Raw genomic sequence first — 16,231 nt, forward strand, 5'->3', positions numbered from 1 at the left:
ACTTTCTCAATGAAATTGCTTTAATTGCTGCAATTCTTGTCTTTAGTTAAATGTTATAAAAATGATCGTTTTATTTCAATTTGCAGCAACCTAAAGATTTCCAGAAGTGACCATAAGCTTCGATTGCACTTCCTTCCAACCATGACAACAGTACAGCATTTGGAGTACAGACTGCTCAGAAACACCTAACTTACCCCAGTTACAGGCTGCCCAGCAAGCTCATGATGAACTAGAACGTCTAAGAGTGTGTAAGGGGATAAAAAGGACCAAAAAGCTCTCTTACTAAAAACACAGAGGTGCTCAGTGCTTTGATTGAACACAGTTCTCGGCACACCTATTGACCTGAGGAAGTGGTCATAGACCCACAAAACGTATTGCCATCCCAAAATAAACTTTTTTTTAAAGATTAAATTAGCGTCGTCACAGAGGTACCGTAAGTCTAATCTCTTATTTTCATTTTAGTTGTTTTTAACCTAGTTTTATATTCATCTGGGCACCTCTTAACTCTTTGTGCCCTTATAATACTACAGGATCTTCTCAAAAAATTAGCATATTGTGATAAAGTTCATTATTTTCTGTAATGTACTGATAAACATTAGACTTTCATATATTTTAGATTCAAATACACACAACTGAAGTAGTTCAAGCCTTTTATTGTTTTAATATTGATGATTTTGGCATACAGCTCATGGAAACCCAAATTTCCTATCTCAAAAAATTAGCATATTTCATCCGACCAATAAAAGAAAAGTGTTTTTAAAACAAAAAAAGTCAACCTTCAAATAATTATCGGACAACTTGAAAAGAGGTGGGCCGGCACTCAGAATGAACCGTGATGACAGTATGATCAGCTGTATAGATGGGCAAACTTCAGCAAAAACTGCGTGCTCAAGACAGTGTTGGAAACATGGCATCAAACGTAGAAAAGAAAAAGGAAATGATGTCTGGCACTGTAGTTTAATTTTCAGCAGCAAGTGTACAGCAGTAGAATACAAACATCAACAATCAAGAAAGGCTCACCCCAAGCGAAACGGTCGTAAGGCCGTGCACCCACTGGCGCCCACAGTGCCTCCCACCTCCAGCAACCAGCACGATAAGTACCACATCTTGTGTCACATACCCTGTATGGATGTTTGTATTCTACTGCTGTACACTTGCTGCTGAAAATTAAACTACAGTGCCAGACATCATTTCCTTTTTCTTTTCTTCAAATAATTATGTTCAGTTATGCACTCAATACTTGGTCGGGAATCCTTTTGCAGAAATGACTGCTTCAATGTGGCGTGGCATGGAGGCAATCAGCCTGTGGCACTGCTCAGGTGTTATGGAGGCCCAGGATGCTTCGATAGTGGCCTTAAGCTCATCCAGAGTGTTGGGTCTTGCGTCTCTCAACTTTCTCTTCACAATATCCCACAGATTCTCTATGGGGTTCAGGTCAGGAGAGTTGGCAGGCCAATTGAGCACAGCAATACCATGGTCAGTAAACCATTTACCAGTGGTTTTGGCACTGTGAGCAGGTGCCAGGTCGTGCTGAAAAATGAAATCTTCATCTCCATAAAGCTTTTCAGCAGATGGAAGCATGAACCCACTTTTGAACCAGAAACAGAGGCAGAAGCGCCTGACCTGGGCTACAGAAAAGCAGCACTGGACTGTTGCTCAGTGGTCCAAAGTACTTTTTTCGGATGAAAGCAACTTTTACATGTCATTCGGAAATCAAGGTGCCAGAGTCTGGAGGAAGACTGGGGAGAGGGAAATGCCAAAATGCCTGAAGTCCAGTGTCAAGTACCCACAGTCAGTGATGGTCTGGGGTGCCATGTCAGCTGCTGGTGTTGGTCCACTGTGTTTTATCAAGGGCAGGGTCAATGCAGCTAGCTATCAGGAGATTTTGGAGCATTTCATATTTTTATCTGCTGAAAAGCTTTATGGAGATGAAGATTTCATTTTTCAGCACGACCTGGCACCTGTTCACAGTGCCAAAACCACTGGTAAATGGTTTACTGACCATGGTATTACTGTGCTCAATTGGCCTGCCAACTCTCCTGACTTGAACCCCATAGAGAATCTGTGGGATATTGTAAAGAGAAAGTTGAGAGGCGCAAGACCCAACACTCTGGGTGAGCTTAAGGCTGCTATCGAAGCATCCTGGGCTGATTGCCTCCATGCCACACCACATTGAAGCAGTAATTTCTGCAAAAGGATTCCCGACCAAGTATTGAGTGCATAACTGAACATAATTATTTGAAGGTTGACTTTTTTTGTTTTAAAAACACTTTTATTTTATTGGTCAGATGAAATATGCTAATTTTTTGAGATAGGAAATTTGGGATTTCATGAGCTGTATGCCAAAATTATCAATATTAAGACAATAAAAGGCTTGAACTACTTCAGTTGTGTGTATTTGAATCTAAAATATATGAAAGTCTAATGTTTATCAGTACATTACAGAAAATAATGAACTTTATCACAATATGCTAATTTTTTGAGAAGATCCTGTATGTAAAATAGAAATGTGCCTTCTTAAAACAGAAGGTATTTGTAATTATTTAGGTTGCAGTGAGCATATAGGGTGTCCCACAATGCATCACTGCTGAATATACAAATCATCCTTTGTTGCCCCTGTAAGTTAACCACACCTCCATAACCGCTGGAGTGTAATGATGTGTCAGCTTGTTAATTGTACAGAGCCACAATAATCCAACATGCATACAGACTGTTTCAGACTGGTTGATCCTCATCAATGCATGGCATGGATTTATGTGGTTTTATGGGGTAAGAATTGAAACACCCAGAGTTACAGATTGCACTGTAACTATGGGTGTAACAGTTCATTGTGAACCAGAACTCCTACCACATGAGTGCAGCAGAGGATCAGCAGGGCAGCTAGGCAATGTGCATAGTTTAAAAGGTAATAAGCCTTCAGGCTGACTACGCGCTTTAACCTCCTTGGCGGTAACCCCGTAGTTCGGGGTAAGCCGCGCAGGAGGTTTTCTCAGGCCCTTCTGGGCCGATTTTTTTAATTTTTGCTAGCTGCGTCAGCACACCGATCGCCGTCGCCCCCCCGACCCCGTGCGCTGCCTGGCCAATCAGTGCCAGGCAGTGCTGAGGGGTGGATCGGGACTCCCAATGACGTCCCGACGGTGACGTCATCCCACCCCGTCGCCATGGGGGGGGGGGGGGGGGGGTCGATGGGGGAAGCCCTCCAGGAAATCCCATTCTTTGAACGGGATTTCCTGATCGGAGATTGCCGAAGGCGATCGAAGCGGGCGGTGGGATGCCGCTGAGTAGCGGCCATCATGTAGCGAGCCCTGGGCTCGCTACATGATTTAAAAAAAAAAAACAAAAAAAAAAACTGCTAATGTCACGCGGGGCAGCAGTGAGTTGAAAGCAATTGATGTCCCTCGCCTGAGCTGATTTGCCTGGCAGCTGATGGTCGGGGGGCGCTGTACACATGCCAGATTATCTGCTGATGTGGTCATTATTGGCCGCCTCCGCCGTCTTTATTCTAGTGTGTGTACAGGGCTTAGGAGTATTAGAGAAAGAGGATCAGCAGGACTGGTATTGTTTTAAAAATAAATAAATATGGCAGCCTCCATATCCTTCTCAGTTCAGTTGTCCTTTCAGGCTCTGTCAGACGGTCCCTTGTACAACTCCTGCTTTCGCACTTCCTTCCTATCTGCAGATCAGACAGAAGAAGCACAGATTCCCATTTTTACGATGATGATGTTTTGCTCACACCCAGCAGGAGACACACACACCGGGCGCAGCACAAATAAAACCACACTGCTTTTCCATTGGCTCATAATTGTACCAGACAGCCATTTAATTAAAGTATCACGCTGGAGCAGGGTGTGTTCAGGAGACAGTGACGGCCGCAGTGTGAATTTACAATCCTCAAACATCACACCTGTCACTCTGGGCATGAGGCAGGGAGAAATTCCACAATATTGGGCAGTGGGGGTTCTGTTCCTGCCATCCTCCAGCCTGTAAATCCATGGCCCTGCTGGTGAGGGGGGGGGGGGGGGGGGCATGTCACAGACATGATGTCTTGATTTGATGATTGCTGTGTTTCCTGTCCAGGCTGAGCCCTGCTCCTCCAAGTTCAGTTTCACTTCTTTATTTCACAGATGAGGTGCAGGTGAAGACCTCCGAAGAGGCTACAGCTCAGCCGAAACTATTTCTGATACAACAGCAAGAGATTTTACTAAATAAATACTATACCTGGTATTTTCGACACTCAAGTGTGCCGGTTTTTTGAGTTCATCAGAAAAGTATATTATTTAGTGGGTTGTGTGCAAAATGAAATCACCATTTCTAAAAACCTCTTCTGACTAACAAGTGTTTTTCAATATACCCTTACATTAGCAGCTCCTCCCATCTCATCACTGCTCTCTGTGATGCTGCCATTATATAGAACAGGAAAGCAGAAGGGGGCAGGCTTGGGCTTGAAAATCAGAGAAGACAGACTCAGCTATAATGATTCCTGAGCAAAGCCACAGTGAATGCTCAGTTGAAGATTTTATCAGGGCTGATAAACAAACAGGCTGAGCAGCGAAAGATGAAACAGAGAGCAGGGTAGGTGTTTTCTCTAATGTTCCCACTGACATATATGATAAAATACACAAGGGTGCTTCGTCTCTGGTTCACTTAAACGGCTGTTGACGTCCAAGCAGGATTGACCGGTGGCCGCGCTGTATACACAGAACCATAGTCATGAAATAGAGATGTACGGCAATAATTTCAAATATTAAAGGGGAACTGAAGAGAGAGGTATATGGAGGCTGCCATGTTTATTTCATTTTAAGCAATACCAGTTGCCTGGCAGCCCTGCTGATCCTCTGCCTCTAATACTATTAGCCATAGCCCCTGAACAAGCATGCAGCAGATCAGGTGTTTCATACTTTGAAGTCAGATCTGATAAGACTAGCTGCATGCTTGTTTCTGGTGTTATTCAGATACTACTGCAGAGAAATAGGCCAGCATGGCTGCCAGGCAACTGGTATTGATTAAAAGGAAATAAATATGGCAGCCTCCGTATACCTCTTACTTAAGTTCCCTTTTTGTTTCTGCTGACAATTGTTTATATGAATGGAAGCGGCGGTTGATCCCCTTAAAGAGAATCTGTATTGTTAAAATCGCTCAAAAGTAAACATACCAGTGCGTTAGGGGACATCTCCTATTACCCTCTGTCACAATTTCGCCGCTGCTCGCCGAATTAAAAGTGGTTAAAAACAGTTTTAAAAAGTTTGTTTCTAAACAAACAAAATGGCCACCAAAACAGGAAGTAGGTTGATGTACAGTATGTCCACACATAGAAAAATACATCCATACACAAGCAGGCTGTATACAGCATTCCTTTTGAATCTCAAGAGATCATTTGTGTGTTTCTTTCCCCCATGCACTGAAGTTTCAGGCTGCTCTTTTCTTCCTGCAAACAGCTTTGCCCTTGTTTGTAATTCCTCAGTATGTGAAAGCCCAGCCAGCTCAGAGGACGATTTATCCAGCTTGTAAAAGATAAGAGAGAAGAGAGAAGCTGCTCTAATCTAAATAACACACAGGCAGTGTGCAGAGAGGGGCCTGGAAGGGTGAGTTCATAGCAGAACCACAACACTGAAGAACTTGGTAGCCTTCCAGACACAGGCCGACAAGTCTGACAGGGGAAAGATACATTGATTTATTACAGAGACAGCGATAGTATAAAGTGCTGCAGTTAGCCAGAACACATTAGAATAGCTTTTGGAACTTGTAGGATGATAAAAAACAGGATGCAATTTTTGTTACGGAGTCTCTTTAAGGATAGTTTTCGTCACCCACCGGAAATTACGCGATTACTACCTCAACTGTCTGGCTGAACCGGCCCCTAAACTGATATGTAGTTGTGTGTCCATTGTTACTAGATAAGGGGATTACTCGTGGTAACTCTACAACAGACAATATGAGACAATCCTGACCCAGAAAATAGACAATCTCCTTTGTGAGGTCAAGCATGTTCATTTTCTGTTGTGGGCCTTGAGTGGCCACAGGTGACCGGTGGAGTTTGTGAGGTCTAGTCTGGACCAAACCCCCCGAGGCATCGTAAATGCAAACAGCTATCAACCCAAGTATCTATTTGCTAATCTGACTTTTGTGCTTTTTGTTTTGGCAGCAGACAATATAAAACCTCACTGAAATTGGCTGCCTTCCACGTTTCCTTCATCTTGCGTCAAACTTTATAAACCAGCAGGGAAAATCCCCCGGCCGAACCTCTCCAGTCCGCGGAAATGGAGATGTACGGCAGTAATTTCACATATTAACTAAGGTTTCTTGAGATGTGACAGCCTTTCCATTGAAAGCCAATGAATACTTAATTTTACAGGCCAGGAGCCTCCCTCATCCATCAAGGTGGAGGATGATCACCATCAATGGCAAGGGTGGCCAAGGCTTGATAGATAGACTCTCGCGCTTTTACCCGCACCTCTGTGGAGTTGCTGAACCAGTCACTGCTGCCTCAGGGCATCATTTGTGAGTTTGCATTAAATTAGCAAATTTTATTTGACTTGTTCAGCTGACAGTATCGATTTTCTTCCCAGTGCAGAAAGGAGGGAATAAAAACAGCAGCTGGTGAGATGCTGAGGGAATTTTAGCTGCTCTCTGTTCAGGAAAGAACTCCGACTTACACAACCAGAGAGATTTAAAACATTGTTCTTACAAAAGGGGAGAGAGGACTGTAGCTCCATCCATCCCATAATGGACCCCCCCCCCCCCTTGCTCTAAGATAAAAGCTGAATCCTTGATGCGCCCTGTATATATTCATAAAATTTTATATACTATGCTTTATACACTTATTGGCCATTCTATAATAACGGGAGCGCCGACACTAAAACCGCCCTTAAATTTATGGGCCTGATTGATATCTTGCCACCTAACAATGCTTTTTGTTGTAAAGGGGAGGGAAAAAAAAGATTCTGTTTATTAATGTATCTTTACTGCTGGCACATCCAGCATCCGAGCTAAATTAATGGGATTTTTATTATTTTATAGTGTCATTAAATTTTTAGTGATCACTCTATCAAAACACCAGTCATAAAGAGACATAATGTACGCTGGGACACTCCGATCGGGGGAGCCGCGCGTTCGCCGGAGTTTAAAGGAAAACGGCTCATCATAAAACAATATTTACGGCAGCGCTAAACATCGCAGGATCCTCAGGATAAGTTTAGCAAAACTGTTCGCCATTGCGCTGTGAATTGTGTACTTACTGCCGAGTGTTGCCATTTTTTTTCACTCTAAATAAATGGTTATGTTTCTCTCTTTCTGTTTTGTGTGTGTGCTTTTGCCTCTTAACTACTGAGTGATATTAGAAATGACTGGGCTGCTGTGGACCTGCAGAGTGCCTTACAATGAATAGCGAGAGACAAGTAAAAGGCTCGTAAACCGCAAACAAAACAGAGGGTAATAAGTGTTACATTTCATTCCATTTCTAAATAACGCATACGAGGGAACTGCTCAGATCACAAATGGGTCCGCGCTGCTTATTCCTCCCTTTAAAATAATGGTATAAAATGTATTCATTTATGTTTAGTACATTTATTTTATTGATATATTAACTGTGTTTAGTACTAGTATTTTTTTTATTTTTTTACAAACAGGTGAGTATTTACAAATTATCCTATGAACGCCAATGCACAAAGCTATTCTCAGGATTTATCTCACCACGTATGTTTTTTGCTTTTTTTCCCCACACAGTGCAAGCAAAAATAAATAAATAAATCAACACACAACAGAATTGTTCATCATTTCATTTTTATACTTTTTGCTTGCTTTGTGCTGAAATGTATTATAAAGGTGATGTGAAAGAAAAGAAACAACCCTGATACACAACATGGTATGGTAGGGGTGTCTCGACTGAGCATCTAATTACATCGTAGGTAGATTTGGGCGCAGACGGCGCCACCATAGGCTGTAATAGGAATAGCAGCTATAGCAGCGCACAAAGAGTAACTCCGGCGCCGTCAGAAGATGGAGCTGAAGTTACTTTTAAAACACAATAATTCGGCTTCCAGTTGCTGGAAGCCGAATTATTTCATTCCCCACCATCCATGGCGGCCTGGAGGGGGAATAGTATTTAGCGTGGCCGGGAACTTGTGCAGCAGCAGGATCAGCCATATACCGGCTGTATCCCTCGCCCAAGTCTCCCGCGATGATTTTATATGTATCCGTCTTGACACCCTGGAGAAAAGACACAGGAAACACAGAAAGGACGGGAGCCCAATAGCGTAATACGTTTTAGTATAAGGTCTATAAGTGGTATAATGAAAACTACTCACAAAGGCGGGTTGCAGAGGGGCAGGTGGAGACCATAAACCCGACTCAACACGGGGTGGTCCCAAAGCAACGTTGTGACTTTTTAAAATCACAAATGCGCTTCATGTAGCATTTATTTTTGGAGCGATTCAACATGAATCAATGTTCAAAAAGGCTCCTTCATTAAAAGTCGCTTAGCAAAACCGCTACGGTCTAGTAGCGATTGCGATTTTGGTGTGAACCAGGCTTTAAAGTGGGTGGAAGAGGGAAGATTCCTCATGTCTTTTACATTTGGTATTCTGTTTGCCAGTCTTAGGCCTCTTTTACATTATACGCTGAAAAACTGAGGCGCCTTTAACTTTTTATAGCAGTGCATTGTAAAAAAGCTTTCAGTTAAAATGCGTAAAATGTGAACTGAGCCATAGGAAAACATTGACATTACTTTGAAAATCAGCTATCCTTTCAGTTATAACTGAGAGCAACTGATACTGTGTAAAAGGACCCTTACAATACTTATTCTATTTTAATAAAGTGGAACAAAACTCTGACATAACATTCACTAAAAATGTGTGTTCCTACTTATTACCCATACAGTTATCATATTTGCTTTTGCACACAAGCAATATTGTATGTCAACAAATTACAAATTCCCAAAGTACAGTATATCTACTCTGAAAGCTGCCATTGCATTGTATTGCATTGCTGCTGTATTTATATATTAAAAACTATCTAGTGATCACTTCTCAGCTGCACACATACTAGAAGCAGAGAGAGAGAGCTCAGTTTCAGCTAATGTTTACTAAATGTATCTGTGTGTAAAGTGTAAACAAAAGAATGTCATCACCACTTTGGATGCAACCAGAAGCTGACCACTGAAGCAAGGAGCTTTGCACTGAAGAACAAAGAACTGTGTTTAACTGTTTGAATACTGTTCTGCGAGAGATTCTGAGAGATTCCAAACTTGGTAAAAAAAAAAAAAAAGAAAAGAAAAAAGATACTCCTCAGTAAGGCCCATAAGATTTTCACATTATTTCGTCTCTACCTATTTTTCTCAATTTGTTTATATAATGCCTTACCAATATTAAACAAGTGAAAAAGTACGGTAGTACCATAGTTAGGCCTCATACAATATGTCCATCAAACAAAATATTTTGAGTGGTTATGTCCGGTGCTTCTGTGCACCATCTGAATTGCTTATAATGCCAGACAGGAAACACGTTAGTTTACGCACCTGCGCAACACACCATTACCTATCTTTTGAATAATATCAGTTGTCATTGACTTGTGTGGAGTCCACCACGTCTCTGTTCAGCAAGAATGCATTGCTTTATTTGGGCGGAATGTAAAGCGTTGTGTAAAGTGAATCGCATCACGCTTCTATGTAATTCATTTGTGCGCTATACAGCAATGCAATGGATGCAGTGTGAGAGTATATTTAAGGTGAAAAGATAACATCACACTTTAGCTAATCTTTAGTTAACCTTTTCTTTTGCTTCACCTCATTTATGTAATAACTTTTACGCACCAACCAAACAAAAGGGTACTAGAATATTAAAACTAAGTGAGAAAAGGATTACTGAAGCTATTTTCACCAGAAACAACTTGGTTCTATATATAATTTTTTTTTTTTTTTTTTTTGCGAAGTGCTGGAACATTGTTTTACAAATAAGGAACCCAATGATTCGGAAAAGAGAATTTTCTGCTTTAGGTCTGTTTCCTCTGCCTCATTAGCTATATGAAGTAAAATTAAGATCCAATTGAGACACCTAATTTGAAATGTTTGGTGCATTGGGCCCTTCATATCGCCACCTAGTGGTGTGACTGGTGCTGTTTTGTGAGCAGAGGAGAGTGTTGCTTTACTGATGTAGTAAAGAAGTCAATTATAAATGCTAATTCCGCAATTAAAGATTATCTAAAGTCATAAAAAAACAAGCTTTAGGATAACCAAGGAGGATAACAGCTGCATGTTTGTTCACGATTTTTGCTCACAACTGGTTGCAGTAACACGAGGCTAACACTGGCTAGCCCTACTGGTTGCTGTAGAAACTATTGCTGTAGAATTAGCCTACCCCTGACTAGAGAGGCGCCTACACCCGTGACTGCTGCAAACTTAGGCACTTGTTATTGACCCGAAGAAGCGGGCTAGCACCCGTGAAATGCGCTGTCTTATTGTGCATCATTACATCGTTATATCTACCCATGTGGTTTGTTCTTTTCTGGAGGTAAGATGTATCTACTCCTATACAGTATAATCTAGAGATTATAATATATTTTAGAGCGCCTCCAACAGTTTGTTCTAACTGATAAAAGGTGGTTTGCCAGATCCAACCAGGGGATCAACTCACACAAGCTGGGCTGATATTGTGCTTATCAGCCACCCGTGTTTAAGTAGTTTGAACAACTTGTACGTGTTTTGAATTAGGCCATATTGTGCAGTCCGTTGTTCCGCTTGCGTGCGCAGTATGCAAATGAGTTGGTCGTTCAGTTGGTTGGTGCCCAGAAAATACAAGTCATGCAACCGCTTGGTTGTGTGGTCGGTCATGTTGTCGGGTTGGTCATGCGCTTTTGTTGGACGTGTGTAAACACCTCAATGCCTGGTACACACCATGCAATTTCCCATCAGATAGATGGGTCGATAGATAATATTCGACAGATCTGATCGTATTTCCGATCGTTTTTCTGATCGATGTACTGATCACATATGCAAATTGATAAATAAAAAACGATCGGAAATCACATCGGACCTGGAGATTATCTATTCACCCCATCAAACTGACAGGAAATTGCATGGTGTGTACCGGACTTTAGAATCGGGATACCTCTCTGATTTTTTTTTTCAGTGAATGGTGCTGGCCCCACAGAGCTAACACTCTATCTTATCATAATGAATTATTTCACTGTAGGTGAGTCAGTCTGTTCTCTAATTTAAAGGGAACCTGAAGTAAGAGATATGGAGGCTGCCATATTTATTCCTTTTAAACAATACCAGTTGCCTGGCAGCCCTGCTCATCTCTTTGACTGTAGTAGTGTTTGAATCACACACCTGAAACCAGCATGTGTCTAATCCAGTGAGACTTCAGAAACACCTGCACTGCATGCTTGTTCAGGGTCTATGGATGGTAATAATAATAATTCCAGTATTCGTACAGTGCTTTTCTCCTGTTGGCCTCAAAGCGCTTGCAGCTGCTAAAGCGCACTCAGTGGGCAGTAGCAGTGTTAGGGAGTCTCGCCCAAGAACCCCTTACTTAGGTGCTGACTTACTGAATTAGGTAGAGCCGAGATTTAAACCCAGGACTCCTGTGTCAGAGGCAGAGTCCCCAACCACTACACTATCCAGCCACTGCTGGAGAGTATTAAAGGACAACTGAAGTGAAAGGGGTATGGAGGCTGCCATATTTATTTCCATCTAAGCAATGCCAGTAGCCAGGCCCTCCTGCTGGTTCTCTGCCTATAATACTATTAGCCATAGACCCTGAACAAGCATGCAGCAGATCAGGTGTTTCTGCCATTAATGTCAGATCTGACAATACTAGCTGCATGCTCGTTTCTGGTGTGATTCAGATACTACTGCAGAGAAACAGACCAGCAGGGCTGCCAGGCAACTGGTATTGATTAAAAGGAAATAAATATGGCAGCCTCCGTATACCTCTTACTTCAGTCCCCCTTTAAAGGCAGTGGATTAAAAGGACAGCCAGGCAACTGGTATTGTTTAAAAGGAAATAAATATGGCAGCCTCCATATGCCTGTCACTTAAAGTGGATCCGAGGTGAACTTTTACACATTGCATAATTGTGTTCCTTTCCTATTGTTTATAGGGCATTCCTCAAGCCAAATACTTTGTTTTTGTTTTAATACTCTAATTCCCTATAAACTAAAAGAGCCACACCCACAGATTTCCAGAGAGCCTTGGCAGTAGCAAGGGCTCATGGGAGCTCAGTCTGTGCAGGAGGAGGGGGAGGTGTTACTACCCATTGATTTCAGAGGCAGAGGGGAGGAGGGAGGAGGAGGGGGGATTAGGCTGATGGCTCAAGATACAGATAAGCCTGCATCTGTGTAATGTTTACAAACAACATGGCTGCTGTCATTGTATCACAGGAATAAATAATCATATTCTATTAAAACTGTTTGCAGCTAGATTTGCTGTGTAAACCATCTAAACTTTAGATAAGATATATAGACAAGTTACTTGTTATAGTTAGTTTTTCATCTCGGATCCGCTTTAAGTTGCCTGTGTATTATTTCCCAATCTCTGATGTCCTTCCTGTGCTGCCCTCACCATGGTTAGTGGACTGACCTGGTTTCAGTTCTGTGTGGTAATTCAATAGATGCTATACATTGGAGCCTCCTGGACAGCCCTGCTCCAGCACGTGGCTGGCAGTTACACGGTGAGTGTATATTTCCAGTGCAGACGAGGCAGCGACCACACTGAAATAAAGAGTGATTGTTCTGTTCTAAATACTATTTGTTTCTGCCAGAAAAGTGAGTTATTTTTTGTCGGAGCGTGTGCCCGGAGATGACTGATTGCATCCATCTTCTGTAAAACAATATGCAGTGTAATAATACCCTGGCGGACCCTCCCTGCAGGATTACCCAGCCCGATCGCACTGTGCCCATGTCACAAATTGTTTCAGCATGCTGCCTCTCTCCCCGCGTCTGAAAATATCCCGCCGCTGAAATGGAAAATGGCACAGGCGGGGTATTGTTTCACATTTTTTCTTTGCTTTTTTTTTGTATTCTCGCTTTTGCAAACAAATCCGCCTGGCTGAGGTATGTAAAGGTGGGCGGCGGGGATGGCGTTCCTTACACTTGTAAGGGCAGCGCTCCAGCTTCGGATCCCCAAGCCGCAGGTTCAGCAGCCTTCAGCCAAGCTGGGGAGAGGCCATAAATCAGGACAACATTAGTGGCATGGAGAGAGCCGAGAGCGGCTTTATGGCTGGCTCACCACGGAACAATTCATTGTGTGAGATTATTGTTTTACTGCCTAAATTTACCTCCCCATAAAGACTGCCTGCACTTCTGTTCCTGCAATAGGAAAGAGACTCTGACTACCACATTCCTGAGTGTGTCACTAATGCAAGCCTTTCAAATGGGAGAAAACACTGATCTTCATCAATGCTCAATGTTGTAATCTACCTAATAGGTTAGGCTGCTTTCTCAGTGATGTCACTGGTCTCTAGTGATTGGATAGGCTGCATTTTCAGTGATGTCACTGGCCTCTAGTGATTGGATAAGCTGCATTCTTAGTGATATCACTGGCCTCTAGTGAATGGATAGGCTGTATTATTATTTAGTATTTATATAGCGCCGACATATTACGCAGCGCTGTACAGTGTATATATATATATATATATCTTGTCACTAACTGTCCCTCAAAGGAGCTCACAATCTAATCCCTACCATTGCCATATGTCTATATTATGCAGTGTAAGTACTGTAGTCTAGGGCCAATTTTAGGGGGGAAGCCATTTATCTTATCTGTATGTTTTTGGAATGTGGGAGGAAACCGGAGTGCCCGGAGTAAACCCACGCAGACACGGAGAGAACATACACACTCTTTGCAGATAGTGCCCTGGCTGGGATTCGAACCGGGGACCCAGCGCTGCAAGGCGAGAGAGCTAACTACTACGCCACCGTGCTGCCAGTATTCTCAGTGATGTCACTGGCCTCTGGTGAATGGATAGGCTGATGTCACTGGCCTCTGGTAAATGGATAGGCTGTATTGTCAGTAATGTCACTGGCCTCTAGTATATGGATAGGCTGCATTCTCAGTGATGCCACTGGCCTCTGGTGAATGGATAGGCTGTATTGTCAGTAATGTCACTGGCCTCTAGTATATGGATAGGCTGCATTCTCAGTGATGTCACTGGCCTCTGGTGAATGGATAGGCTGTATTGTCAGTAATGTCACTGGCCTCTAGTATATGGATAGGCTGCATTCTCAGTGATGTCACTGGCCTCTGGTGAATGGATAGGCTGTATTGTCAGTAATGTCACTGGCCTCTGGTATAAGGACAGGCTGCATTCTCAGTGATGTCACTGGTCTCTAGTGAATGGATAGGCTGCATTCTCAGTGATGTCACTGGTCTCTAGTGAATGGATAGGCTGTATTCTCAGTGATGTCACTGGTCTCTAGCTAGTGGATAGACTGCATTCTCAGTGATGTCACTGGCTTGTTGTGAATGGATAGGCTGCATTCTGAGTAATGTCACTAGTCTCTAGCCTAGTGGTGGGCAAACCGCTGGATCCGGCCCGCATGTGCTGTTACACTGGCCTGCCGACTGGCAGCCAGCGTGTAATACGCTGGCACGTCCTGACGACACATGATGTGACGTCCTGTTGCCATGGAGAAGACTACTTCTGTGAGCGAAGGTGAGTTTGTAAATCCCCCGCTTGCTATTTTGCAAGGGGAGGGGGGGTATTTAAAGAATGCGGCCCGCAGTCCGCACAATGTGTAAACTATGCCCAAGCCTGCTATAGCCAATGGATAGGCTGCAATCTCAGTGATGTCACTGGCCTCTAATGAATGGATAGGCTGCATTCTCAGTGATGTCACTGGCCTCTAGTGAATGGATAGGCTGCATTCTCAGTGATGTCACTAGTCTCTAGCCAATAGATAGGCTGCATGCTTAGTAATGTCACTGGCCTCTAGTGAATGGATAGGCTGCATTCTCAGTGATGTCACTAGTCTCTAGCCAATAGATAGGCTGCATGCTTAGTAATGTCACTGGCCTCTAGTGAATGGATAGGCTGCATCCTCCTTGATGTCACTGGCCTCTAGTGAATGGATTGGCCGAATTCTCAGGGATGTCACTGGACTCTAGCCAATGGATAGGCTGCATTCTCTGAGATATCACTGACCTCTAATTAAAGAGACTCTGTAACAAAATTCTGAGCCTTATTTCTTCTATCCTATAAGTTCCTATACCTGTTCTAATGTGGTCTGTCTTACTGCAGCATTTTCTAGTTGCACTGTCTCTGTAATAAATCTTATCTTCTTTCCTTTGTCGGCTCTGTCGGGCTGAAGCTGGAATGTGTGGAATGTGCAGCACTGCTGGTAATTGGCAGAAGCTTTACACACCCTCTCCAAGCTCTGCATGAGTCACACTGTAAGCGGTTTGTAAACACTGCCTAAAACTGTTAATTACAAGCCAGGATTGCAGCAGGGAGTGGCAGAAACAGCACAGAGGGGCCCAGGAGAACATCATGAAGAGAATGGTATACTTTTTATTGTAAGAATTTTAGAGTGCAGATTCTCTTTAATGAATAGGCTGCATGATCGCCTGTAATTTCACAGATCTCTACTGAATGGTATAAAAGTGAGAATCTTCATTTCTGCCATAACTCCAAACTAGAGCTGTAATGAGATTTTATATGCAATTAAATAATTATTAGAGCACGTAGCAAAGACTAAGAAGTAGGGAAAAAAGTACCCCGAGCCTCTTTGCAACAAGTTAAATACATTATAAATAATTAACAATAGAAATTCTCACTATGGCCCGACGTGCCCTGATATAATGAGCTAACTACCTATTCGTTAATACAAATATAGGTCACCTGCATACAATTACGTATTAATGATCAGATTAATATTTATTAATGCTTCTTGTTCTAACACTGCTAATAGTCAAACATCTGCATTCCAGAAACAGAATATTCACACATTTTACTCCACAATAGTCTCCTAAATTCTTTTATTAAATCTTCAAGAGGACCTGTATAAATATACCCTCATGATTAACTTACATTACTCACTTAATCTTTCTGAGCCACATTATGTTTGAATAAAATTCACAAACTACACATATAAGCTTAGTAATAACTCAGACCAGTTAAGTGTATACACACAACCATGTAGTAATTGCACCAGATTGTACACAGGTTATTACTGTTATTCGGAGAGAGACCAGTTTGGTCGAGGAGCACTTTGACTGAACTGGGCTAACTACATTGCA

The 16,231-nt window shown here is 42.6% G+C and overlaps 1 protein-coding gene and 1 long non-coding RNA gene across 18 annotated transcripts in view; one reads left to right on the forward strand and one right to left on the reverse strand.

The window, feature by feature from the left end:
* Window positions 1-16,231, forward strand: part of LOC137538435 (uncharacterized) — a 407,510-nt gene that overhangs the window by 171,425 nt on the left and 219,854 nt on the right. The gene's annotated exons all lie outside the window — the stretch shown is intronic.
* The window catches only part of SOX6 (SRY-box transcription factor 6), a 605,164-nt gene that overhangs the window by 27,263 nt on the left and 561,670 nt on the right, over window positions 1-16,231 (reverse strand). The gene's annotated exons all lie outside the window — the stretch shown is intronic.

The sequence above is a fragment of the Hyperolius riggenbachi genome, chromosome 11 (assembly GCF_040937935.1).
Source record: "Hyperolius riggenbachi isolate aHypRig1 chromosome 11, aHypRig1.pri, whole genome shotgun sequence".
NCBI classification, from domain to species: domain Eukaryota; kingdom Metazoa; phylum Chordata; class Amphibia; order Anura; family Hyperoliidae; genus Hyperolius; species Hyperolius riggenbachi.